This window comes from Dasypus novemcinctus (assembly GCF_030445035.2).
Source record: "Dasypus novemcinctus isolate mDasNov1 chromosome 19 unlocalized genomic scaffold, mDasNov1.1.hap2 SUPER_19_unloc_1, whole genome shotgun sequence".
NCBI lineage: Eukaryota > Metazoa > Chordata > Mammalia > Cingulata > Dasypodidae > Dasypus > Dasypus novemcinctus.
In genome coordinates this window covers 651,694-677,844 of record NW_026688134.1, presented here as the reverse complement: position 1 = coordinate 677,844, position 26,151 = coordinate 651,694, and the positions used below count along the sequence as shown (strand labels likewise).

The window sequence follows — 26,151 nt, the reverse complement described above, 5'->3', positions numbered from 1 at the left end:
GGTTTTATTCCCAATACCTCCTAAAGAAGAAGACAAACAGAGAGCAAACAATGAGTACAACAATGACGGGGGAGGGATATAAATCTTAAAAAAAAAAGACAAAGAGGAAGGGATTTTAGAGTTTGGAGGTAGGGATTTTACTGGAGACCTCTACATGGCAGCACCAGGAGACATACTTCCATCCCATCTCCACAACCAGGCCCACTCCCCAATGTGCTGGCAACTGAAGAGCTCACCTGCTCTGCCGCTTCATTAGTGAGGTTTCCATTTGGGTGATGTGCTACATGGAAGGACACCTGTAAAAATATAATGTAAACCATTATCCACATGGTGGAGCAGTGCTCCAAAATGCATTCACCAAATGCAGTGAATGTCCGACGATGATGAAAGAGGTTGTTGATGGAGGAGCGGGGTGAGGGGGTGCGGATATATGAGGATCTCTTATATTTTTTGAGTGTAACATTCAGAAAAATAGAGAAAAAGTTAATGAGAAAAGTTCATGGAGATCTGGAAGAGTAAAGGATGTCCTCTTAGCTTCTATAGAGAAAGCACACAAGCTCTGTGTCTGTATAACAAACATTTCCTCCTCATCAACCCTAGTCCTCACTGTGAATATTTGCTGAGTGACCTCAGAACCCTTCTCACCATGGTTTACAGACCACAGGTCTTAAGCCTCAGAAAGGTGGAGCTGTGGGGTGGGCTGTTATCGCAAAAGATCAACCTCAGGTAGTGGTCATCCCCCTATTTCTATATCCATCCACCTATTCTTATTGGAGTCAGGTTGATGAGCACTTTCCCATTCATTGTAAGATCTCACATCTCTATTTAGTATTTTGACCTTGCATCATTTTCTAGGAGCCTCTTGAAACCCAGTCTTTGCTTGGAGTCAAGAGAAATTTACTGAGGAATGAGGTGAGCACAGAGCACAGGCTAAAAGGATGTGCAGAGCCCACTGTGCACAGTACAGAGCCAGTGTCCTCCTCTGTGAGGAGAAGGAGGCCAGTGTGAGGAAAGCCCCTGGACAGAGGCCTCAGGGAGAGAGGATGTCAGCTGCTCTTCATTCTCAACCTCATCAATATGACACAGGAGCAGATGTGACCCTGTGGGATTCACTGAGGTTTCCCCTCTCTCCACAATGAACACTCCTTGGGTTTCTCTGCAGGTTTTGCTCCTTCAATGACTTTTCCAAATCCCTGTTCACTCTTCTTGCTCTCCCACCTTCCTCCAGAGCTCATCCCCTGTCTAATTTACCCTTAGAGGAAGTTTGCCACCAGGGGTCATGGTGAGACCAGAATTGGCTGCTCAGAGTGTCCCACAGAAAAAAGGTGGCTCTGGGAGTTGGGTGACAGTGAGCCAGAGGGAGGTAAGGAAGGTCATGGAGAGGAAGAACATAAGAGCAGGGATAGTGGTTTACTAAGGAAAAATTCAACTGTGTACATCAGTCTGAGATATGAACTGAGGAAAGTTTTCAAATTCTGTGGGGTTGCTTGGTGGCCAGAGTGTGTGACAGAGATGAGGAGGAAACTCAAGACCCTTGTGGATGCTTGAGGATGGGTCTGTGACTTTAGTCATTACAAGAGCAGGGCCGTGCCATTGAACAGGGCTGATGTTGACAGAACTGCCCCTGGGGAAATTCCTTTATCTAATGGAGGCATCTGTGGATGGACGCTGATTAAGACATGATAAGATGTTTGCATTTTGGCACCAGGTTCACTCACCCCAGTTCAGGGACTCAACAGGGACAGCCTTGAGCAGAGGTCAAGGAGGGCTGTGGACTTCTCTGAGGGGTTGTGGTAAGAGCAGGGCTCACTGGTGGAGTCATCCACACACACATTCAGCTGCACTGTGTTCACAGAGACCATCCTGAGAGCTCCTTGCTCACTGCCCAGGTGAGACACCCTTTAACGGAGAATGGGTGACCCCTTCCTTTACTCCTCTCCTGTCCCAGTCCCATTGGGAACCTGGTCCTGAACTCACCATCTTTCTTTTCCTTTTCAGGGTCCTGGGCTCAGTCTACCCTCACTCAGCCCTTCTCACAGTCCAGGGCTCCAGGACAGATGGTCACCCTCTTCTGTGCTGGAAGCAGCAGCGACATTGTTTTTGGATATGTGTCTTGGTATGAACAGCACCCAGGCAAGATCCCCAAACTCTGCATTTACGAAGTCAGCAAAGGCCCCTCAGGGATCCCTGATCACTTCTCAGTCTCCAGGTCTGGTAACATGGCCTCCCTGAGCATCTCCAGGCTTAAGCCCAAGGACGAGGCTGATGACCACTGCATGGCTTACATGAGCAGCCGCACTTTCCACAGTGCTCCAAGTTCACGGGCAAGTGAGACCAAAACCCATCCTGAGCCTTCCTTGCTAATTAAATCTCTTATTCATTTGATCTCTTTTTTCTTTAAAGATTATTTATTTATTTCCCCTTCCCGCCCCCCACCCCGATTCTCTATTCTCTGTGTCTATTTGCTGCGTCTTCGTTGTCCACTTCTGTTATTGTCAGTGGCATGGGAATCTGTGTTTCTTTTTGCTGTGTCATCTTGTGTCGTCTCTCCATGTGGGCGGCACCATTCATAGGCAGGCTGCTCTTTGGTGCTGGGCAGCTGTCCTTATGGGGCGCACTCCTTGCGCATGGGGTCCCTACTCGGGGACACCCCTGCATGGCATGGCACACCTTGCACGCATCAGCACTGCGCATGGGCCAGCTCCACACCGGTCAAGGAGGCCCGGGGTTTGAACCGTGGACCTCCCATGTGGTAGATGGACGCCCTAGCCACTGGACCAAGTCTGCTATTTTATTTTGAAATAATTACTAACTTATCCAAAATTACCAACCAAATATAAAACAACTCCTATATTTCCTTCAGTTTTATAAGTTTTTAACATTTTACCACCTGTCTTATCATTCTTTCTCTTTTTCTTTGTGAGTCTCTCACTCTCACCAAATATTTATCGATAAACACAAAGTATTCAGTTTCTTAACTACTCCAGACTACCTTCTATACATCATGACAGTTTCCCAGTAAAAAGTATTTCTGTAGGTAATTCACAAAGATAAAGTCTCTTTTTTTCAAAAAATGATCTTTTTAAAGGGCATAATGGAGTGATTTCACAATATCCACAGGCAGTACAGCCATTGCCACTATTTAATTTTAGAACATTTCAACACCCCCCAAAAAAGACTCCATCCCAAATAGTGGTCATTCCCCATTTCCCCATCCTTCAGCACCAGGGGATGTAAATAATTCATTTTTTGTCTCTATGGATGTGCCTTTCCTGAACATTTGTTATAAAGGTTTTATACAGTATGTCATTCTTTGTGTTCCTGTTCCTTTTCTTAAGACAATATTTTCTAGACTTCTCTATGTTGTGGTAGGAATGAATTGTTCATTCTGTTTTATGGTCCAATAATATTCCATTTTATGGCTATGCCATGTTTGTTAACCCATTCACCCATTGATGGCCTTATTATTATTATTTACCCTTTCATATAGAATCTTTGGATTCAGGAAACCTTTCTTATTGAGATATTGGAGATCTGATCACTACCATGACTTCACATTTGAAAAAGGAGGAAGCAAACCAGTACTTCCCTCTAGGGCTTTCTCTAGGAGAGGCCAAGGCTGCTCTGTGACACTCTTTGAGCCTCCCGAGGAGCCCCATGTTGAAGGCCTCTCCTTCCTTCTACCTGGTGTCTGGACAGGCCCTGGGTGTGTGGGAGGGGTCAGGGAAGGTGGTACTGGGCCTTGGTCAGTATCATCAGGTCAGAGTGAGACAGCTTGGTCATGCACTTGGCTTTGTTCTTTTATTTTCCAGTTTCTTTATTAATAATACTGTGACTTTGTTCCCATCACCTCCAAGGCCATAGAGGCTGCTCTTTCACCTTGTGCCGATCATTTCTCATGGAAACTTTCTCCAGTTCTGCATGTGTTCTGTGGCACAAGAGTTCTACATAAAGATGGAAATTCAGGTACAACTCACCTTTTAAATCATTTTTTATTATGAAATATATTCTATAAAAGAAAGTTAATGAAATGAACCTTGACAATTCACACAATTATCATATATGGAAACACATATCCCCATTCCTACACCTATCTCCCAGAGTCTCTTCCTGAACATATCCCTCCTTTTTCTCCCCAAGGATGCTGTATCTTGAATTTGGCACTTACCAATCCATTTCATTTCTTTACCTTCTTTCCACCTAGGGATGTCCACCCAAACCAATTGTTTATACTTTTGAATATTGTGTATCAACCAACAAACCAGCTGAGTAATCAAAGGCATTGTAACTTTAGGCCAGGTTCCCAGAGATATGAACCTCAACTGAGACTGTGGTCACAGTGACATTTGGGGTCCCTGAAATTAATATCTGCTTTGAATCAGTATCATGTTGTGGGGTCAGTGTCTGTCTGAGCTTCCCTGGGGTTTCCAGAGTCCAAAACCAGGGTAGAGTCAGGAAACTCCATAGGTGGACCTCAGGCTTGACTGGGTGGGGGCCTCCTACCTGGCTCCTGATGGGAACCTTTTCAGGACATCAGTTGCCCCATGTTTTATGCTCCTTCATTCTACAGGGAACCCAGGAAAAGTCTGAAACACTTCTGAGGAAGAAGAAAAGATGATATTTCATGGCCGAGGGATGCATCAGAGCATGAAGGGGAAGAAAGAAACTCTTCATATCATGGTCAAGACAAACCCAGTACAGACTGGAATGTTCTCCTAAGAATCTATGCCAGTCACACCCAGGAATTACATCCCATAATTACCTCCTCTAGAACTATCGTGCACACCACCCTTTGAAGAGACTGACCATGATTTACCAGGTGAAACAATGGACTGCCCGGAGGGAGTTGGCTTGTAGCATATCTCTATGCTCTCTCATAACCCAGCCCATGACACCCCTCACTTTCTCTGGATCTATAACATAGACTGACATGCCAGTAGCCCCCTTTGGGAGAATCACAGCAGAATCCTAGGTTTTTGGAGCAAAACCCTGCCATCCTCTGCAGATAAAGTACTCTCCTTTTGAGAAACAGTTTTTGTTATGTTCCTGGGCCTCAGTGGAAATCAAATGCTTAACCCTGGGACAGCAAGTCACCATGAGAACTGACTTGCCAGCATGAACTGGGTGTAGTCTGACCCACAAAGCCATAAAGTTTGGGTGTGCACAGCACTACCCCTTATGAAGTGGCAGTGTGATATACAAGACTGGGTTCAAGCCAGACCTGAAGGCACAAGTAAGTTATATGAAGTGGTTCAAATGCCCATGTTCCTCCCCAACTCCCACTGTATTACCTTCTCCTTCCCAGCCCAACGCTATGGCTTCTTGGAGAGTTCCAACAAGGAGTTGAGGAAAAGAATATTAAGGTCCAGTTAACAGACAGTTTTGTATGATATATAGGTAGCATCTATAAGTGGACAGTTGCAGCACTGCAGTCCAATTCTGGGACACCCCTGAAAAACAGTGTTGAAGGGAAATCCATCCAGTGGGCAGTAGTTAGAGCAGTATATCTGGCTGTTCATTTTGCCTGGAGGGAGAAATGGTCAGATTTGCATTTGTACAATGATTCATGAGCTGTGAGCCATGGTTTGGCAGAATGGTCAGGGACAAGGAGAGAGCACGATTGGAAAATTGATTCACACAGGGCATTCATTGCAGGATGAAAAGTGATAATGAAAGAGCAGTGAACCCAGACATGGAGGAGAATTGTGGTTAATAGTGCAATGGCAAGAATGTCCTTCTGCAAACTTGAATAGATGGATGTCTCTATTGCTGGGTGGTGAGGATGTGGAGAAGCATTGGATGAATAAAATTAATGTAACCTGTGAAGTACAGTTAAGAGCAATACTATAATATCCTTGTATCAGTGCCATAGATGTACTGCATTAATAATAGGAGACATAGGAAAAACAAGCCGGATGCATGCTATGGATAATCGTGATAATAGTCAGATGAAACTATCTCATAATCTGTAACACATGTTCCACAATGATGTGGTGTATTGGTGAAGGGGTGTTGCGTGGGATTTCCACATGTATGCCTGACTGTTTTCTAAGTTCATGACTTCTGTAATGACATTATATATTTTTAAAAGGGATTGTGAAAGAGAAAGGAGTGATGCAGGCAAAACAACAAATGTACAGAAATGAGAGATGTTGCGTCCATACCTATTAATCCCTTTGGTGGAAATGACCATATGGCAGGCCCAGAAGCAGGTGTTTGAGGGAATTGGTTCCAGATGGAGAGAACAGGTTGCCCTCAGTTTTATTGCCTGGCTAACCCTGGTTCGGGGCCTCCCCTTATCCTCCCTGGCTGCTCCTTCCCTCTGAGGGGGTCACTTCTCATTCCATTAGCCTCTGCTACCCTCTTCAGTTGCATACAGCTCCCCCTCCTGACCTGCCCCTGCCCCAAATCTTCCCATTACCATCTTCCCAGGCTCCTTCCTCCTTTACTCATGATCATCTGTGGACTCTAATATCCATCATCATCCTCCTTTTCTGGGCATTGCATAACCCCAACATCAGGCCCTCCACACTATGGTACTTTGCTCTGTTCCATGCCCAGGCCCAGCCCAGGAGGCCAGGCCCAGAGGCTCTGTCAGAAGCTATGGGGACATCATGGCCAACATCCTCTGAGGACTTCCTACCCTGGTCAGGCAGGTCGACTTCAGGGGACCAGACTGAGCCCTCTCAGTCCCCCTCAGATGCTCCTGAAATAGGCCAGTAGGACAACGTAGGAGACACCACAAAACCCAAGCCTCTGTTAAGAATCTCTGTTGAGAACCTCTGGAGCTTTTCTCAGGTATTTCCTCCTGGCTGGACCCCACCCCCTTGCCCAAATTTCCTTTCATGGGTAAAGGCCTTTATGACTCAATAGTATCAAATCCTTGCTGCCTGTTCCATTTATCATTTGAATTGGATGGCTGGGTGTGCCAAAGTAAAACTGAAGAGTCGATTTGAACATTGAGCAAAGACTTTCATTCATTCATTCACCCATTCATTCATTTCATTTATAATCCTTTTAAGGGAGCCAAATTTCTAGAAGAACTAGTTCAGTCTTAAAAAAAAAAAAAAAAAAGAAAAGAAAGAAAGAGAGAAAAAAGAAAACAGGTAATATCTAAAGAAGAAAGTCAGAAATTTCTGTTATTTTTTTCTCTTTGGTAAAAGTGGTTCTATCTCATTTGAATAACAAGCTGCCTACAGAGAGCAATGTTGCCATGAAATTGAGGTTGAGATGTCAGCACTTGGCCTGTAATGTGATGGAAGCATCCATTCTTTTTGGACAGGCTATGAAACTGCAGTTTGAAAGGCCCAGTCGCAGGGGAATGCTGTTTATGTCAAATGGGGGGTGAGAGCAGTGATGAAGCTCACAATGACAGAGGCACATGGGGAAGTGAAACACAAAAGCTGATCCATTGACTGTGTCTCTCACTTCCTTCAACCCCCAGGAGGATTAAAGACAGACATTGGGCAGATGTGACTCAGTTTGCCTAAAAGCAAGACTTTTAGGCTGACCATTCCTCCCAGCCTTCCAAAAGTTGTTCTTCAAAGGTGGGCTTTTGGCTGACAACACCTGCCAGCCCTGGTGTTTTCTGGGCTGCGTTAATCCACAGAAGGGTGCTATTTCAGGTAGGACCCTAAGACCCAAGGTTCATGGGCAAACCAGTGTCATGGACTCTGTGGCATCCATATGGCACATCTCTTCAGAGATGATACCCTCCTCCCTGCAACTCTGGGATCCCAAACCAGTCAAAGCATTCACCCTCAGTGTGCCCCATGGTTGCCCAAAACTGCATGCTAAGATTGGGGTCACAGTGACATTTTGGGTCTCTAAATTAATGTCAGTTCTGAGTCAGTGTCTAATAATCCCTGAGTGTCTGATCATTTCCTTTTCTCATGGGGAAAGCTGGGAGGAAGATGAACAGTATAAAGTTGGGGAAGCATAGCAGGGTGCCTTCTGAAGAAGATCCAGGCATCCCTTCAGTCAGGGTTTCCAGGTCTGTAAATGATCCTGATTTTGGAATTGACTGAGGGGGCATGACTCTGTTTTTTGGCACTTGATCTAAAATCCTTCTCTTATACAAATCAAGAAAGGATTGAGTAGATTTTCTATTTCACTTACACATATCCCACAATCCCCTACCCAATATCATAGGTTTCTGCAGGGCAGACTCTTGCGACTGCTGCTTTGCGTCTAGGGTCATTACACTAGCCATGCCTACTTGGTCTTTGTCAAGTGCTGCCACTTAGCTCCTGACACCCTGGCATTCCATCATCCCTGTTGTGTGGGAAAATTTCTTTCAAAAAAATCAAACACAAAGAGTTTCATAGATGCTATATAAAAGTATTAATAACCTGCCAATACTTGGAGACATTGCTGCCATGGATGACTCATTTTGGGCAAGAGGAATGTGTTGCCTTGGGCTTGACTCACCACCTGCTCAAAAGTCACACTTAAGAGTTCTCAATGAGGGGAAATTCTCAGATTACATTACCAAACTGTAAGGGAGTCTTGAGCTACTGTGGCATTTTGCTTTTTCCATTGTTTAGTGCTTGGTGTGTGAGTTGTTTGAGAAATAAATTATCATGAAAGGCAGTGGCTTGAAAGAAGAATAACTGTTTATTCCTAGAATCCATTCAGTTCATGTGGGAAAAATACCCTCTACAACAGTCTCCCGCATTTAAAATATCTCCCGAATATTGTTTTTTTTTTTCACTTCAACATGGAAAACCACCGTGCCTGGCAGCAGCTCACAGGGCGGAGAGGTGAGATAACAGATGACACAATCTGAGGAGACCTCAAAGTGGACTTTTTTTGGCCAGTGTTTTTGTTGCTTCTTCCTGAGGCCCCAGTCCCCACCTGGTCTAGCCTGAGGCTCAGTGCATGCATTCCCTGTAGCTAAAGCTCCCTTTTGGGAGCCGCTGAATTTGGAGTCTTTTTCTCCTCTTTGGGAGGGCATCCCAGGGGCTGGTCTTCCTCTTGCACCTTTCAGGGGTCCTTCCTGCCCCTTTGTCTTTCTCTTGTGTGTAATCCAATGAAGGGCCCTCCGTAAGATGTTTCTTCTGGGTTGCTGTGTGTTTTCCAGGCCTGATGGGATCATGGAAGAAAGTGTGTCAGGAAAATCTCTGATCTGGGTGAGGGGCTTCTCTTCCCTTGGCCTTGGGGATCCCTCAGCTCTTTCTCTGGTTGACATTTTCTAAGGAGGAGTTTAGATTGTCCTCCTATTGGAGAAGTGGCTGCAACGTGGTCTGATTATAGTGCTTCTTTGTACGGAGGGCTAAGAGAGGTCCTCCTGCCACAGGTGGCTCTCCCTGGTCTCCCTATAGGACCCACCACCTGAGAAGTGGCCAGGCCCCCACTGGCTCCTCCCTGGGCATGGCCTGAGAGGCCCCAGAAGCAAACCTACCTGATTCTAGGTTTAATTCCACTGGGCTGGCCTGGAGTTGTGGCTCTATGTCCATAGTGGTTTCAACCCCATAGGACAGGAGGTTAGTTGTGCTGCTCAAAGTTGTAGCAGCAGTAGCCAGGTGTGCAGGGGTCAGGGGTAGAGGGCGACTGCCCAGTACACCCCTGCACAGGCTAGGATTGGCCCTGATTTGACTGGGCTAAATTAAGGGGAGGGAGAAGGAACGTGAGTGAGGTAGAGGGATGCCTCTTGCCCATGCCCTCTGTAGATGTCCTAAAGGCACAGCGGGCAGAGGGGAGAGGCAAGGCAAGGCAAGGGAAGGGGTGGGCAGGGGCAGGGAGCAGGACAGGGTTGTGGGGGAGGAAAGGGAGGAACAGAGGGCTGGCAGGTGGAATGGGCCACAAGCCACCTGGGGCAGAGATGGAAGAGCTGCCGGTGGGGATGACAGGAACATTGGGAAGACAGAAAAAGAGGTGCAGAGTGGGGGAACCCAGGATGCAGGGGTGAGTGGGCCCGGGGTAAAGGTCAAAAACAAGGTTGGGAATGTGGGGGGCAGTGCCAGGGAGGATTGTGGAAAGAGGGAAATGGCCAGTGGTGGTGAGGAGGGGGTGGCCAGAGTAGAATAAGGGAGGAAGGAGTAAAAGGGAGGGAAAGAGGAAGGAAATGAAAGGACCAGGATGGTGCCTCCAAAGGGAGGGTGGGCTTCCCCAGACACCACCTGGAGGGAGGTTCTCACCCCCAGCAGTGCTGCTGGGGCCTCCCACAGAGGGGCAGGTGGTTGTGCCCCCGGAGGGAAGAGTGGGCCGCCAGAGGCAAGTCTCCCAGAGGACCCAGCCAGAGATCTCACAGGCGGGTCACTCTGTGGGTGTGGAGGTCGCCTGGCGGCCAGACACCAGGCCACCAAAGGGTTCCCAGATGGAGCAGCACCCTCCGCACAGTCCCCCTTTGGCGGGCGGTCATCCCGGGGAGGTGGAAAGGCCCACGGGTGACAGGTGACGCGACAGTGTCTGGCCGGTCCAGGTTCCTTGCGCAGGGGGCTGCAAGAAAGAAATCAGAGGCTTTAATTAGAGGAAGAAGGGGGCAGGGAGCCCTAGCAGGCCTGGCCGGGGAGGGGCTGCTGCTGCCTCCATCCAAACTGATTGCTTATGTCCCAGGGTTTCTTGTAGACATTTGACCCAATGCCCACAGCTTTCCTGTGCATTGTTCATCTCTATGGTCCCATCTCTTATCCACGTGAGAGTGCTCTGGGAACCTGGAGAGCACAGGCCATGCTCAGGAGGGGGAGCAGGAAAGAGGGAATAAACAGGAATCACCTTTTCCGAGGAGGACTCACACCTGGTGTCCCCACGGCGCCTCCCTGGCAAGCTCTCCAAGCTGGGAAATCAGGAGACTGGGTTATAGGTGGTGAGGGCAGGAGGAAAACACCTGCTCTGGGGCTGCATGCCATAGCCTGTTGGGTGAGGCTTCTAGAGAAATAGATTCTAGGAGATCCAAGACTGGGGAGATCATGTCCAATGGTCATGGGAAACAATGGAGGGGCTCACGCATGTTTAATGCAACCATTTCTCAAGGACTTTCCCACTAATTGTATCATGTGATCCCTACAAATGTCATGTTCATTAAACTGCAATAAAGCTATTTCACAGGAAGAATCTCAGGTTTAGTGCGATTAAACTCTTTGCCCCTAGCAGACCACACAATTCCTGCTTTCCCATTCCATCAAGATTTGTTGCACTGTATCGCACACACGTTGTATGTCCAGCCCCTTCCCTCTTTCTTTGTCAGGATGTGTGGAGGATGTGAGAGTGTCCCAAGGTCTGAGAGTCTTCCTTGTGTTCATGGCCTCTGGGACCTCTGCTCTCTGAGAGGGTCTTTAACAACTTTGACGGGCTCAGACTAGGAAGGTGACTTTGGCTGTGCAGGATTGAGGCTTTGGTTCACCCTTGGAGCAGGTGTGTTGGGAGAACAGAACCTTACCTGTTAATTCACCCTTTTCCTCGATTCTCTTGCCTCTGCGCTGACACTGTCAAACCAAAAAAGAAGATAGGATCTCATGGGATACAATCTCTGTCTTTTCAAGGAAACCTTCCAAACCCTATCCATCAATAACATATCATTTGTATTAGTCTGCTAAGCATTTTTAGGGAGTTAATTCCAATGATTATCTTTTCATCTTTGAATAACACATTTTTTTCTGGATGAGATATCGATTGATTTTGAGTCTTTTTTGAGAAGAGCCTCCTTCTGAAAGGACACAGAATCTACACCCTAGAGGAGCAAGTGTGGCTCCACAGAAGGCTGCTGGTTCCTGATGTCTCAACTTGGACAAGAACATCTCATTGAGCCTTCCTGGGGCTCAGCACTGCTCTCCACATCAGCCCTCCTACATGGAACCTGCTTGGCCAAGGGATACCTTCTGAGGGATATGGACAGTGAGCAAGTGTTGAGGGACTGTCTTTAGTTGAATACCCTGAACTTCTTAAAACTTACAATCCATAGCCACCAAAAATGTGTGAATTTATCCTGGAGCCCTCTGCCACACCCACATGGATGATTTATGAGTTTTGGAATGAAACAGTTGCCCCACTTCAAAATCGCCTTCCCCTACCTGCTCCCTAGATGATGGGCTCTTCTCTGTGAGAGGTTATTACTAAGGTGTCCCTCTGGGCCTACATAATGGGTGTAGAAAGTGGGAAGTGGGATAGGCAAAAACAGTGAGTCTCGACCATTAACTGATCCCAGGGTCCCTTACCTCACTCAAGTCCAGGTGTCTCTGGACTCCCCGAAATTTCACCTTCCTCTTCTTAGAGTGGGTCAAGATGTTTAAGAGCCCCTTTCCAAGGAAGAGGAAGAAGAGGGATCCTAGTACCCCTATGGCTGTGCTTTTGCTCAGCCACAGGATACTGAAAAGAATTACAATGAAAAGAAACACCTCCAAACTGCACACTCCACTGCTGCCTCAGGGAACTGGCACTGAGGAAGCACATTCCAGCCTAGAGTTCTGAGGTGACAGTACAGGGCTTCAAAGAGCCACAGTGTTTCAGTTGGTGGGGGAGGGGATGACCAGAGGAAGGTGTCCCCACAGCCCATCCCCCGCTACCTTGTTACCCTTTGACCCCACTGACACCCTTCCTCATCCTCTTGTTCTCTCCATAGTTTTCTTTGGCTTCCTATTTTACAAATACACACTTTACTCACTTCATTGGTATAATTTCAGTATAATTTTCCATTTCACTCTGGGCAGAAATATCTACTAACCAGTGTACTAATTCACCAATTCCATGACCATTGACAATGTGACTTTCTCCCAGAAATTTTGCTAAAACTCTTGATTTACACCTAGAGACTCGTCTTCTCTCAAGCCTAGTGGCCTGTTTTGTTGTTGTTGTTGTTTGCTTGCTTGCTTGCTTGTTTCTTTGTATGTGAGTGTGTGAAATACCCTAAAATATATCAGAGTTTCTCCCCATGATCACTACTGAAATTTTGGGTTAGATATTTCTTTTCTGTAATGTTTTTGGCCAGATTTTTCTTTTCAGTAGAGAATTTACCAGAATTGGCAGATCTTTTCTCCACCAGCTTTCTCCAGTTCAACTTCCCCATCAGCGTCTTGACCCAGGGAACTTACAATTCAAGCCATGTGCCTTATGTATTCTCCCTTGACTTCAGGAGCGTTCTTTGTTTTTCATTAAAGTCTCTTCAGAAAACTTGCCATTTAATGTTTAACTTAATATGATTAAAATTTTAATGTATTGAAGGATAACATTAGATTAAAATCAAGTATTAGAAAAATGAATATATTTATACAAATTTGGCATACTGAACACAATCATTTCCCACTCATAATAGTGTAAGCATAGAACCAAGATTTCACCAAAATTGTCAGAGACTATTTTTCATAATGATTATTGGGTGATAATGAGTTTGGTTGTGAAAGAAAAGTCCTTACTGACCACAGGAAAGGTCGAATTAAATGTCAAATTAATTATTCATGAAATCATGGGGCAATTAGTATTTTAAAGTATGGAGGTCAATAATGAGTGTAAGAGCTGATAGTTTGAAGAAGTTGCTTCTGGGAAGCTGTTCTCAAGAAGTAACTGCAGGCGGTGGACTTGGCCCAGTGGTTAGGGCGTCTGTCTACCACATGGGAGGTCCGCAGTTCAAACCCGGGCCTCCTTGACCCCTGTGGAGCTGGCCCATGCACAGTGCTGATGCGTGCAAGGAGTGCCTTCCCACACAGGGGTGTCCCCTGCGTAGGGGAGCCCCACGAACAAGGAGTGTGCCCCATAAGGAGAGCCACCCAGCGTGAAAGAAATTGCAGCCTGCCCAAGAATGGTGCCACACACACGGAGAGCTGACACAAGATGATGCAACAAAAAGAAACACAGGAAACGGACTTTGGCCCAGTGGTTAGGGCATCCGTCTACCATATGGGAGGTCCGCAGTTCAAACCCCGGGCCTCTTTGACCCGTGTGGAGCTGGCCATGCGCAGTGCTGATGCGCGCAAGGAGTGCCGTGCGACGCAAGGGTGTCCCCCGCGTGAGGGAGCCCCACGCACAAGGAGTGCGCCCGTTAGGAAAGCCGCACAGCGAGAAAAGAAAGTGCAGCCTGCCCAGGAATGGCGCCGCCCACACTTCCCGTGCCGCTGACGGCAACAGAAGTGGACAAAGAAACAAAAAACAAAACGCAGCAAATAGACACCAAGAACAGACAACCAGGGGAGGGGGGGAAATTAAATAAATAAATAAATCTAAAAAAAAACAAAAACTTGTTTTAAAAAAAAAAAAAAAAAGAAACACAGATTCCCATGCCACTGACAACAACAGAAGCGGACAAAGAAGGTGCAGCAAATAGACACAGGGAACAGACAACCGGGGTGGGGGAAGAAGGGGAGAAAAATAAATAAATAAATAAATTTAAAAAAAAAAAAGGAAGTAACTGCAACAGGAGACTAAGAGATTCATTGTTCTTTAAAACTTTTATTATTTTTATAGAAGTACTTGATATCTAAACATTATCTGAGTAAAATTAGTTATTTTAAAAAGTTATTTAAAAATTGAACTTTATTTTAAAATTTCTTTCAGCCCAATTCAAATAATAAATTCTTACAATTAAAATGTAATTTAAGATGACAAGGCATTCAGAAATGGCCTCCCACTTGAAAATATCACAATGCTGGATTATTTAGACTGAGCCTATTTTGAAAAATATTTCTGAGCTCTCCAGAATTTGTAATAAATCCTCAATGGATCACAGCAGCCACCGCTAGAAAAATCTCAACAAACAATGGAAATCAAAAGAGTATTAAACTTATGACTGAATCTGGAATGGAAAGACCACACTGGGTCCAGGTAGCCTTGGAATTGTGCCCAATGCATGATCCTAGTGGTTCACTGAATGTGAGCCCCACTGAGGAACTGCCTTGCAACTTGGCTAATTGGAGGGGCTGGATATGTAATCCCATGTAATCAAAATGTCACCTATCTGCTGCAAAAGATCTTTGTCTTTAATTGAAAAGAGGGACTTAGAAAAATGTAGATGATGCCCAAGTGAATGAAACATCTAGCTTTTGTTGGTACTTGGTGGGAACTTGATAATTACTATCAAAATCTTTCCAAATAGTTTTTAACTGTAGCCTCTCCCTCATATAATCCAAGTATTTGAATTATACTATTCTTGCAGAATGAGGATCCCAATGAAAGAAACAGCATGAAAATCCATCCAAATTGTTAAGTCCATAGCATCTGGCAGAAACCAAGTCAAATCACCTTTTGACATCTTCTGAAGATTCCTAAAGTTAAACTCAAACATATTGCTCCTATTTTATACTTAGAAAATAGATGAGCAAACCATTTACCCTGAGCAAGATTGAAAAGAAACTTTGAGCAAGCAGCAGAAATTAAGTATGAACTGGAGATACTAAAAATGTATGAAGCTGGAGCAGTCTGATATGGTTATGAATTCCAAAAATAGATATTGGTTTATGTTTGTAATCTGGGCATGATTAAGTGAGGAGTAGGGCTTTGAGTTGGCCATGTCATTAGGGCACTGAGTCCCTGCCTCTTGGTGGGTGGGGACTCACAGATCAAAGGCATGGCAAAGGACAGAGTTAAGTGTTTATGATGTTGGAGTTTGATGCTGAAGCCTTCAGCAGGGGCCCCAGGACATATGCTCACAGAGGAAAGAGAAGCCAGCCCCAGGAAGAGAGGAATGCTGAGCTCAGGAAGAAGCAAGCCCTGGGAAGAAAGGAACCCTGAACCCAGAGAGAAGCAAGGCCCTGGAAGGGAGGAACCCAGGAAGCCTGAACCCTCACAGTCATCCAGAGCCATCTTGCTCCAACATATGAAAATAGAATTTGGTGAGGAAAGTAAATTTTGCTTTATGACCTGGTATCTGTAAGCTCCTACCCCAAATAAATACCTTTTATAAAAACCAACCAATTTCTGGTATTTTGTACCAGCACCCCTCTGTTTGACTAATACAGAAGCAGTATACAAAGTAAGCATGATTAAAGAGTTTCAAAAGAATTCTCAGCTCTAGGCCTACTTTATATTTCAGGCACACAGTCTCATAAGCATAGTCATCAGTATCAAGGGCTCCTTATTGGACCATTCTTCTTTGTTGGTCTTTGCCATGACACTTGGGGATTATTGTTGTTCCACTGGGGAATGTGACAGAGCTCCTCTGGGTAGGAACTCAGCACTCCCTTAGTTGACGTTTGTAATTGTAACTACTATAAAAATACCCAACACATTTTTGTAAATTGTAATTTTTGAAGATACATACATCATAAAAAATGTTACACTAAAAATTGTACTCCCCACACCCCCTACCCCACTCCTCCCACACCAACAACCTCCCCCATCATTGTGGCACACTCATCACACTGAGTGAACACATTTTGGGGCACTGCTGCAGGTGGTAGATTCTTAAAGGAGATAAGAGCAGGGCTGAGATGGACTACTGATGTTTAATGTATGTAGAAGTTTTAATTAACCTTACTGTAAAAGGGTGGAAACATATAAAGTTGACGGTAATATATTATAGTGAGTCATAGTTGGTGTATAAATGGGAATGTGGCTGAAAAGTGTAGTCTAGGGATGTACATGTCAATTCACAGAAAGCTAGAGAATATTCTAGGGAATGAATAACACAGTAAACCCAGAGGTGGCTGAGCATTGTGGTTGATGGTACAGATGCAAGAGTGTCCTATGTGAACTAGAGAAGATATACATCTGCAGATATACATATTGCAGGGTGGTAGGAATGTGGAGAAGCATGGAAAATATACAACTGGAATGACCTACAGACTGTGGTTAACAGTAATAATGTACCATTTATGCATCTATGCCTAGGATGTACTGTTTAGATAATGGGGAAGCATGGAAAAAGTGTGCCAAATGTAAGCTATGGACCTGGTAATAATCTGATGACATCATCACATAATCTGTAACAAATGTGCCACCACAGTGTGGTGTATTGATAGAGGGGTGTTATATGGGAATTCTGCACATGTGTATGATTGTTTTGTAAGTTTACAACTTTGCCATAAAAAGTATTTAAAAAGTAATAATAGGGTATGTTGGAGCAATAACATACCAAATGAAAGATAAGGACTGTAGTTAGTAGTGAGATTTTGACAATATTCTTTCATAATTTGAACAAATGTCTCATAACAATGCAAGGTGTTGGTGTTGAGTTCATGTATGGGACCCCTGTATGATGTTATGCATGTTTGCTTTGTCAGTTCACAACTTTTACTATATACATTGTTTATGTCTGTAAATGTATAAATCATATAAAAAATAACAGAGTGGGTTGGTGGAAAAATATACCAAATGTAAGATACTTTGGTTAGTAGTAATATTCTGATGATGCTCTTTAATCTTTAGTTATAAATGATTCACAACAATGTTAGGCATTGGTGACAGAGTGAAGTATGAGAGCCCCATATGCTGTTATATATGTTTGTTTTGCAAGTCCACAACTATTACTATACACTTATTTTTTATATATTTTGTGTATAAGTGATATATTTCAATAAATTTAAAAAAAAGAATTCCACAAGTCAAAAAAATAAAAATAAAAATAAAAATACCCAACATATATGAGAACATTTTTATGTCCCCTATACACATGCCCTGGAGAACTACCCCCACTCACGTGCCCCCCCCCATCAATAACACCCCACACCAGTGTCCTCCCCTGCCAGAGCTGAACCTCTCTGTGGTCCAAAACTTCACAACAGTGAAGCCTAATATATTGCCAAATTCAATTAATAGCAAAATGAAATATAGTGATTGGTTTAAAGTTTAGAAATAGAATACATAACAAGTTAGAAATGCTACAATAAAGTAAAAATTAATGGTTGTATTAATAAAATGAAAAATATAATAATGATTTGTTTCAAACATTTTGATTTTCATCACTCTGATAGCTGTTGCCCTGTATCTACAGTGGCAAGGCACTTTCTTTCATTTCTTCCTCAGTATCTGCATCCTTTTTTTTTCCTAATTTTTAAATTTTGTCTTCAAACAAGTTTTAGATCACCATCATTCACATACACAGTATACGGGACTCCCATATAGCCAACATCAAACCTTTTTCCCCTTTCCCCAGCAATGATCTTTTTACATGTTCATGTTATATTTTCTGTAGCTGATGTACAGATTTTGAAACATAGCTATCAAACATGTTTCCATTTTGGTTTCCATTATGGTTTATATTTTAGACTGTATAAAATTCTAAATTTTTAGCTTCCTTGTGTTTTACACTATGGTTTACATTTTAGCTTACAGACTTTTATACACTTTTGGTATAAGTTAACATGTCCTATGTCCATCATTGCATGATCTTGTGGAGCACTTCCATTGCCGCCAAGTTGTCCTGCTTCCATCTATTCTGTACCTCTCTCCCCCTCCACTCAGGGCCCACAGTGACAATCTTCATTACTTGGGGTAGTAAACTAGGCCTAGACCTACAAGGTGTCTAAGAATTACCTCCTGAGATCCTCCGTGTTGCTCAAATGTGGCCAAACTCAGCGTATAAATGCATTACCTTCCCCCTAGCATGGGACATGATTCCTGGGGATGATCCTCCTTGCCACCAAGGGATTATTACCAATCACTAACTGGTGATGCAACTAGAGAGAGACCTTGAATAAAAGGGTCAATTCAGACCAACAGAATATCTCAGTCTACATGTTGGAACAAGTGCTAAAAATTGCTTTTTGACCTTGAATCAAAGGGGAAAATGGCAAAGGCAAAGGAATTCTTATGGCTAAGAGTCTTACAAAGAGAGTCAGGAGGTCATCAGAGGGGTCACGCTTAAACACACTTCAGCAGGACCCCAGAGAGAACCAAAGCAGGTACAACCCTAGGTGCTGGTTCTCCTGAAGGCTATGGAAATCCCCAGATATATATGGTCATGGCAGATGGATTTGGAGTTCTGTGCTATGTGAGAGGGCCCTATTTGGAATTTGTGCTCCTGAGTGTGATGGAGCTGGACTCAGATGTGACCTTCCTACACGTATCTCTTCTGTCACTTTTAGTGAACCTGTGGTTGGCGCTAGGGTTCGTGTATACTCAGGGGATTTGAATCTCTGGACTGCCCATGTGCCAGCTGGGCCCTGAACCTCAGCAGAGTTGCCACTCCTAATCTCTGGTTCTTTGGACTTACCAGGTCAGCTACCAGGAAGGTGAAGATGGTCAACCAGGTAACTAAGAGTGCCAACAACTGCAAGCAGAGGAATTGCATCCATCATCCATGTGGAATCTAAGCCTCCTCTTGATCTAGAGGTGGGGTGGATATCACCATCCTAGGGTCCACAGAATGGAGGAATAAAATATGGATTAGCGTGTACTTACTGATATTCTACTATAAAACTATTGTGACTAGTAATAGAAGAAATCGTAGCATTGAGGTGGAGAAAGTGGCCACAGTAGTTTCTGAGGGCAGGGAGAGGGAAGAAGAGATGTGATGTGGGGGCATTTTTGGGGCTTTGAGTTGTCCTAAATGATACTGCAGGGTCAGATGCTGGACTTTATTATCCTACCATAACCCAGTGAATGTACTGGGGGAGAGTGTGAACTACAGGGTAAACTATTATCTATATGTTGCAGTAGTGCTCCACCATGTGTTCACGGCTTGCGATGACTGTGCCACAATGATGGAGGAGGTTGTTGGTGTGGGAGGAGTGGCACTGAGGGATGGGTGGTGTACGGAACCTCATATTTTTTTTGTCTTCATTTTTTTAGTATTACATTCAAAACATATGAGGTTCCCATATATCCCCCACCCGCCTCACCCCACACCTCCCCCCATAACAACAGTCTCCTCCATCATCATGAGACATTCATTGCATTTGGTGAATACATCTCAGAGCACCGCTGCACCTCATGGTCAATGGTCCACATCATAGTCCACACTCTCAGTGGGCGATGGGAGGACATACAATGTCCAGTAACTGTCCCTACAGCATCACCCAGGACAACTCCAAGTCCCGAAAACGCCTCCACATCTCATCTCTTCCTCCCATTCCCTATCCCCAGCAGCCACCATGGCCACTTTCTCCTCACCAATGCCACATTTTCTTCAATTACTAATCACAATAGTTCATGAATAGATTATCAGTAAGTCCACTCTAATCCATACTCTGTTCCTCCATCCTGTGGACCTTGGAATGGTTGTGTCCACTCCATATCTGTAACAAGAGGGGGCTTAGATTCCACATGGATGCTGGATGCAATCATGCTTTCAGTTGTAGGCACTCTTTTTTTTTTTTTAAGATTTATTTATTTATTTATTTATTTATTTATTTATTTATTTCTCTCCCCTTCCCCCCCACCCCGGTTGTCTGTTCTCTGTGTCTATTTGCTGCATCTTCTCTTTGTCCGCTTCTATTGTTGTCAGCAGTATGGGAATCTGTGTTTCTTTCTGTTGGTTCATCTTGTTGTGTCAGCTCTCCATGTCTGTGGCTCCATTCCTGGGCAGGCTGCACTTTCTTTCACACTGGGTGGCTCTCCTTACAGGGCGCACTCCTTGTGGGTGGGGCTCCCCTACATGGGGGACACCCCTGCGTGGCACAGCACTCCTTGCGCACATCAGCAGTGCATATGGGCCAGCTCCACACGGGTCAAGGAGGCCCGGGGTTTGAACCACAGACCTCCCATGTGGTAGATGGACGCCCTAACCACTGGGACAAGTCCACCGCCAGTTGTAGGCACTTTTGGCTCCATGGTGTCATGGTTAACCTTCTTCAACTCCGTGTTAGCTGAGTGGGGTAAGTCCAATAAACCAGAGTGTAGGAGCTGAAGTCTGTTGAGGCTCAGGGCCTGGCTATCACATGGTCAGTCCAGAGATTCAGGTCTCCTGGGTATATATTAAACCCCAGCACCAACTATAGTTCCAGTAAAAGTAACAGGAGAGGCTTGTGAACAAAGATCATATCTGAGTCCAGCTCCATCACACAAACACAAACTCCAAAGCAGGGCCAACTGACATGGCACTGAACTCCATCTGCCATGACCATAGAACCTGTCGGTCTCCGTAGCCCTCAGAAGAACCAATACCCGGGGTGGTATCTACTATATCTGTCCCTGGAACTCTGCTGAGGTGTGCATAAGGGCAACCCCTCTGATAACCTCTTGACTCTTTTTTTGAGACTCATAGCCATATAAACTCATTTGTCCTTTCCATTTCCACCCTTGATCCTGGTATTATAGGTAGATTGAGATATTCTGCTGGTCTGAGTTGACCCTTTTATTCGAGGTCTCTTTCTAGTTGCTTCGCCAGTATTAAAAACTGCTTTTTGACCTTGAATAAAATGAAAGGGGGAACTGGCAAAGACAAATGAGTTTATATGACTAAGTGTCTTCATAAAAGAGTCAGCAGGTCATCAGAGGGGTCACACTTACACCTCAGCAGAACCCCAGAAACAGCCAAAGCAGATACAACCCCAGGTACCAGTTCTCCTGAGGGCTACGGAGACCCATACATTCTATGGTCATGGCAGATGGCTCTAGAATTCAGTGCCATGTCAGCTGGCCCTATCTTTTTTGGAATGTTTGGCAATTCCTGAGGAATTTCAATGTAGGTGTGCCACATGGCCAGGAAATGCCCCTACTGGGTTTATACCCAGGACAACCGAGAGCAGTGACATGAACAGACATCTGCGCACCTGTGTTCATAGCGACATTATTCACAATTGCTTAAAGTTGGAAACAACCCAGGTGTCTATTAGCTGATGGCAGGAAGAATGTCTTGGAGAGGTGACATCCCCTTTCTGAGGGAGGGGGTGGTTCAAGAGGCAGCCCAGTGGCTGCCAGGCAGGGTCTTCTTGGGAGCTGGGACCACAGATCTGACTCTGGGGCAGCTCCTCAGTCACACTCTGTCGTCTCTTGACTGTGCAGCATCTACTTCATACAGGAGCCTTGACTTGACCCTCAGCCTCGGGCTAGGGGCTACGGCTTGCTGACCTTGAGGGCCCAGCCCTGTGTCCAGTCAGTCCCAGGGAGGGACCACAGTGTGGTGGGGAGGTGGCCCCACCAAAGGCACTTGGGCTCCAACCTCTGGACATGGAACCCTCCATGTCCTTGGCATGGAATGCATTGGCTCTGGGCAAGGCCTGGGGGCCACTTGTGGTGGCCCTCACCTGCCTTGGAAAAGCTGCAGGCAGGATGAGCAGCTCCAAAGCCACCTGGTGCCCCTGACACCAGACATTGGTGGGCCCCATTCTGCTTGGACGCCATGCGTTGGGGCCTCAGAGCAGAGCAGGACAGGTTGGTGGCTGTGACTGCTTGGCCCCTGACTGTGCCATCACTTTCCCCACATGTCTGCAGTGGCCCTCTCCTCACTGCGCTCTGCTCTCTTCTCCAGGAGGGGATGACACCTGCTCCCTATCATTGTCAGGCTCTTCAGGAGAATGTCCCCTCCCCAGGGGTGGGAATTAAGTCCCTCAGGATCCCTGATGCCACCTGGACACAGGAAGCCCTCCTCACATATTTAGGGAATGAATAACACTGACACGACACTGGAATCACCTCAGGCATGGGCACAGGAGGGGAAACTGAGGTAGTGGGTGCAGGCCACCCAACACCAATACTCCATGGGGCAGCTCCAGGTCCATAGGTTACCCCACCCGGGTCGCTCCCAGGCCCACAGCGTCTCCTGGTGGCAGACGTCAGAAGCACCAGGGTCAGCTGGTTACCTCAGGGGAGACCCCTGCTGGCAACCAGGTGGGGAACCAGACCCTCGCCATCACCCAGGCGAGCTTGGCCCCGAAGCTCAGCCTGCGCTGCCATAACAAACACGACAGACAGGGGAGCAAGCAGGATGCATCTAGCCTTTCACTGCTTCCGAGGCCAGAAGGCCAAACCTAAGGGTGCTTTCTCCACGGTCTGTGGCTCCAGCTCTGGCCTGCCAGTCCCCTGACTGCTCCTGCGCCCATCACACATCATCTGCCTCCTTCCAAGAGCCTCTGCTCTAAGGCCCTAGCCACACAAGGTCAAGGCCCCTTCCGATTCTCTTTGGCCTCAAGTTAACTAATAACATCTTCCAAGATCCTACTCTGTGGTCACCCCTCGGGCTGAAGTGTGCTTTGCTGGCCTGGCGGGGGAGCAGCCGTGGCAGGCCAAGCCGCTGCCCCCATAATAGGGTGGCTGGTCAGACTCACCGCCACCCTGAAAGGAACTCGGCATGGGCGCAGAGTGCCCTTGGGTCTCCCCTTCTCGGCAGCCATGCTTCCGCGGCCGCCCCTCCTCCCAGATGGCGCCACACGATGCCTGTGGGGCAGCACCCTTCTTCTTTCTCCCTGCACAGGCGCAGGGCGGAAAATTCCAGTCTGCCCTTTTCCCTCCCCCGCCCCCCCCCCCCCCGACAGCAGCAACAGCCAGGCGTGGGCGGGAAACTCCAGTCTGCCCTCTACCCCAGCAACAGCAGCCACCAATCACTAAACCCTGCCACTTCCCCCAGCAACAGCAACAGCCAATCCCTAATCACCACCCCTCCCCCATCCAGTACCACCCACTGACCTTTCTCCGGCAACCAATCAGAACAGGGCGTGGCTTCGACCAATCAGCCTTCCCCAGCCCCTATAAAACTGTTGCCTCTCCCTCAATAAAGTGGACTTGTGTGTTTACCTTGTCTCCGTGGTAGTTTTTCTGCCATGCGCCCTCCAGTCCTGAGAGCCCCCGACAAGGGCCTGGCCTCCCTTGTCCCCAGTTCGTCGCCTGCTTCTCCGGGCGACCCCTTCATCGCTGGCTTTGCCGGGCGACCCCGTCAGCCAAACCGCGCAACCCCTGTGAGACGGACCCCTCGTCCCAAGTGGGACCTACCCCTCGTCCCAAGCGGGACCTACCCCTCGTCCCAAGCGGGACCGACCCCTCGTCCAAAGCTGGACCGACCCCTCGTCCGCAGCCAGACCCCACCTGTACCGACCGAGCAAGCCGCCGCACTACTCACAGGTGGGTTCGCGCCTATGGGACCTGGGTTAGGCCTGGAGCTGGTCTTCGTGGGGGACACCAGTGAGTCCAGAAGGGGTGGGCATAGCCCCGTCTGCCTCCCCAGCCACCAGCACCTCACGGCCAGCTGGCCACCCTGAGGCCCACATGGCTATCTTTGGGGAAGCTGGAAGGGGACAGGCCAGTGAGTGTCAAAGGGAGGAATTTTTGTCCAGGTGCTGGACAAACAAGCTGAGATGTCCATCCATCTCAGCCTCCCAGGACTGTGGCATCCAAATGCCACCAACTGGGGACTTATTAGCAGAGATCCGTGGTCTTGGCCCTGTAGGCAGGACCCTGGAATCCTTTGCGTGGAGGCTTCTTGGTGGTGGTGGCAATCCTTGGTTCTCCACTCTGTCATTATGTGGTCATCTCCCCAGTGTCCATTTGTGTCCATTCTCCCTCTTGCTATGAGCCCACCAGCCCTTTTGGATCAGGGCTCTCTCACCTCCAGTTTGCCTCAGTTTAGCGAATCATATCCACAAAGACCCAATTTCCAAATAAGTCTCCTTTCCCAGGACTGGGAGTTAGCTTGAATGTGTCTTCTGGGGGGATGCAGTTCACCCCATAACACCATCTCACCCAAAATTGGTTTCTTTGGAGCAAAACTTCAACCCAAAAACTCCATGTGGCTTAGGTGTGAAGATGATGCATGATGGGACCATTTTCCAATCCTCAGGACTCCTTGGGCCCCCTGACCTTGGGGCTGGCAAGTCTGAGCTGCCACTGACAGTCACCCTCACTTAGGCCCCTGCTCCCCACAGTTGGGGCTGTTCTCTGTCAGCCACCTGCTGCTGGGCAATCTTGCTGGGCCTCGTGCTTAGTTCAAGGGGCATGAGAAGGAGCCCGAGTTCCCAAGGGGGCAGAAAGTGCAGGCAGGAGCCACATTGCGTTCCTTCCCTCCTACCAGGGCCAGGACTGGGCCAGGGACCACTGGCCTCAGTCCATCAGCAATGCCACTTCAGGGTGAGGCTGTCTGGCCTGGCAAAGGGGAGCCTCAGCGGGAGCAGAGGTGCCACCAGGGAGTAGACACTCACTGGGAGAACGTGCCGGGCAGGGAACCGGTGGAAACATGCATGGAGCATTCTGGAACCTTCACAGAGAGGCGAGGAGTTTGGGAAGTCACAGGTCTGTGTTCTTGCTTTTGTTTGGCCACTGAGTGAGAGCTGCCACTTGGGGGAGGTCGGAGAGGAGGCTGGATGGCTGCCTGATGGGATAATGGGGCGTGGGGGTTCAGACGCCGGGGGGAATGCAGAGGGCCAGGAAGAGTTTGGAGTGGTAAGATGGGAGGGGCTGCAAGGACGCAGGGTGACCCCTGCTCTGGGCCTTTCCCCTTCTCCGCCCGTGTGCCCCATGACCCACTCCCTGAGCGTGTCCTGCACGGAGCCCATTTTTGCCTACTGGAAAACACCTGCCTAGCTTTCCTGAGAGTTTCCCACAATTCTATGGCCACGGCACTCTTTCTTCATGTGCTAACACTCAGTGTTTTTGGAAACTCCTCTGGGAACTGCTGGTACATTGGACCAGATCCCTGGTCTCTGGCTAGATGCCTGCATGGGGCCCCCCCAGCAGCTGTCTTCAGCCACATGTGTATGTACATGGGTCCTCTTCTCCTTTCTGACCCCCAGGCACCCCTCTTGTCACCCGCTTCACCTAGAGGCACCTCCCTGTCCCAGCCCCATACCCTGGCTCAAGCCCACCATTCACACACGTCTGCCAGGGCAGGTCCTGGGGCATCCAGCCCCATCCCCAGGGTGGAGTGTGGGCTCTTGGCCTTGTCATCCGGGTTCTGTACCAGTTCTTGGCCACACCGCATCTCCAGACCTGACTGGCAACGCCTTGGAGGGATGTGAAGCTGGGAGGATTCCCTCCTGAACCTTCTCAGCACCTGTTGGGTTCTGGACGCGGTGCTGGGTGATGGCACTGGGGGGGAGGTGGATGTGGGCACTGCGTGAGGAGAACAACACCTACTTTCCAGGTGGGGTGGTCCTGGAGCCCCACAGAGATGCTGGGAGGCACACCTGACCCCTGGGGGCACTTTATTTGGGGGGGTGCCACATGAACATCCTCCCTGGAGGCCAGCAGAAGATGTCTGGGTGAGGTCCCCAGTTTGTCCCCAGGGCCAGACATGGGACACAAAGTGATTCAGGACACCAGGGTGCACACCGTGCTCTGGTCAGGGACCTCTGGGTTCACAAGTGGTGAGGCAAGGTGCCATGATGCCCTCGCCTGCCACATGAAGGGCTTTGAGAA

The 26,151-nt window shown here is 47.3% G+C and overlaps 1 long non-coding RNA gene across 6 annotated transcripts in view; it reads left to right on the top strand.

Moving 5' to 3' along the window:
- The window catches only part of LOC101413383 (uncharacterized), a 159,405-nt gene extending 141,605 nt beyond the window's left edge, over nucleotides 1–17,800 (top strand). For all 6 annotated transcript variants that reach the window (XR_011648166.1, XR_011648165.1, XR_011648164.1 and 3 more), the window contains 3 exons: nucleotides 1,999–2,324; nucleotides 3,858–3,966; nucleotides 4,571–17,800. This is a non-coding gene — a long non-coding RNA (uncharacterized lncRNA). The remainder of the gene's footprint in view (nucleotides 1–1,998; nucleotides 2,325–3,857; nucleotides 3,967–4,570) is intronic.
- The last annotated feature ends 8,351 nt before the right edge of the window (nucleotides 17,801–26,151 follow it).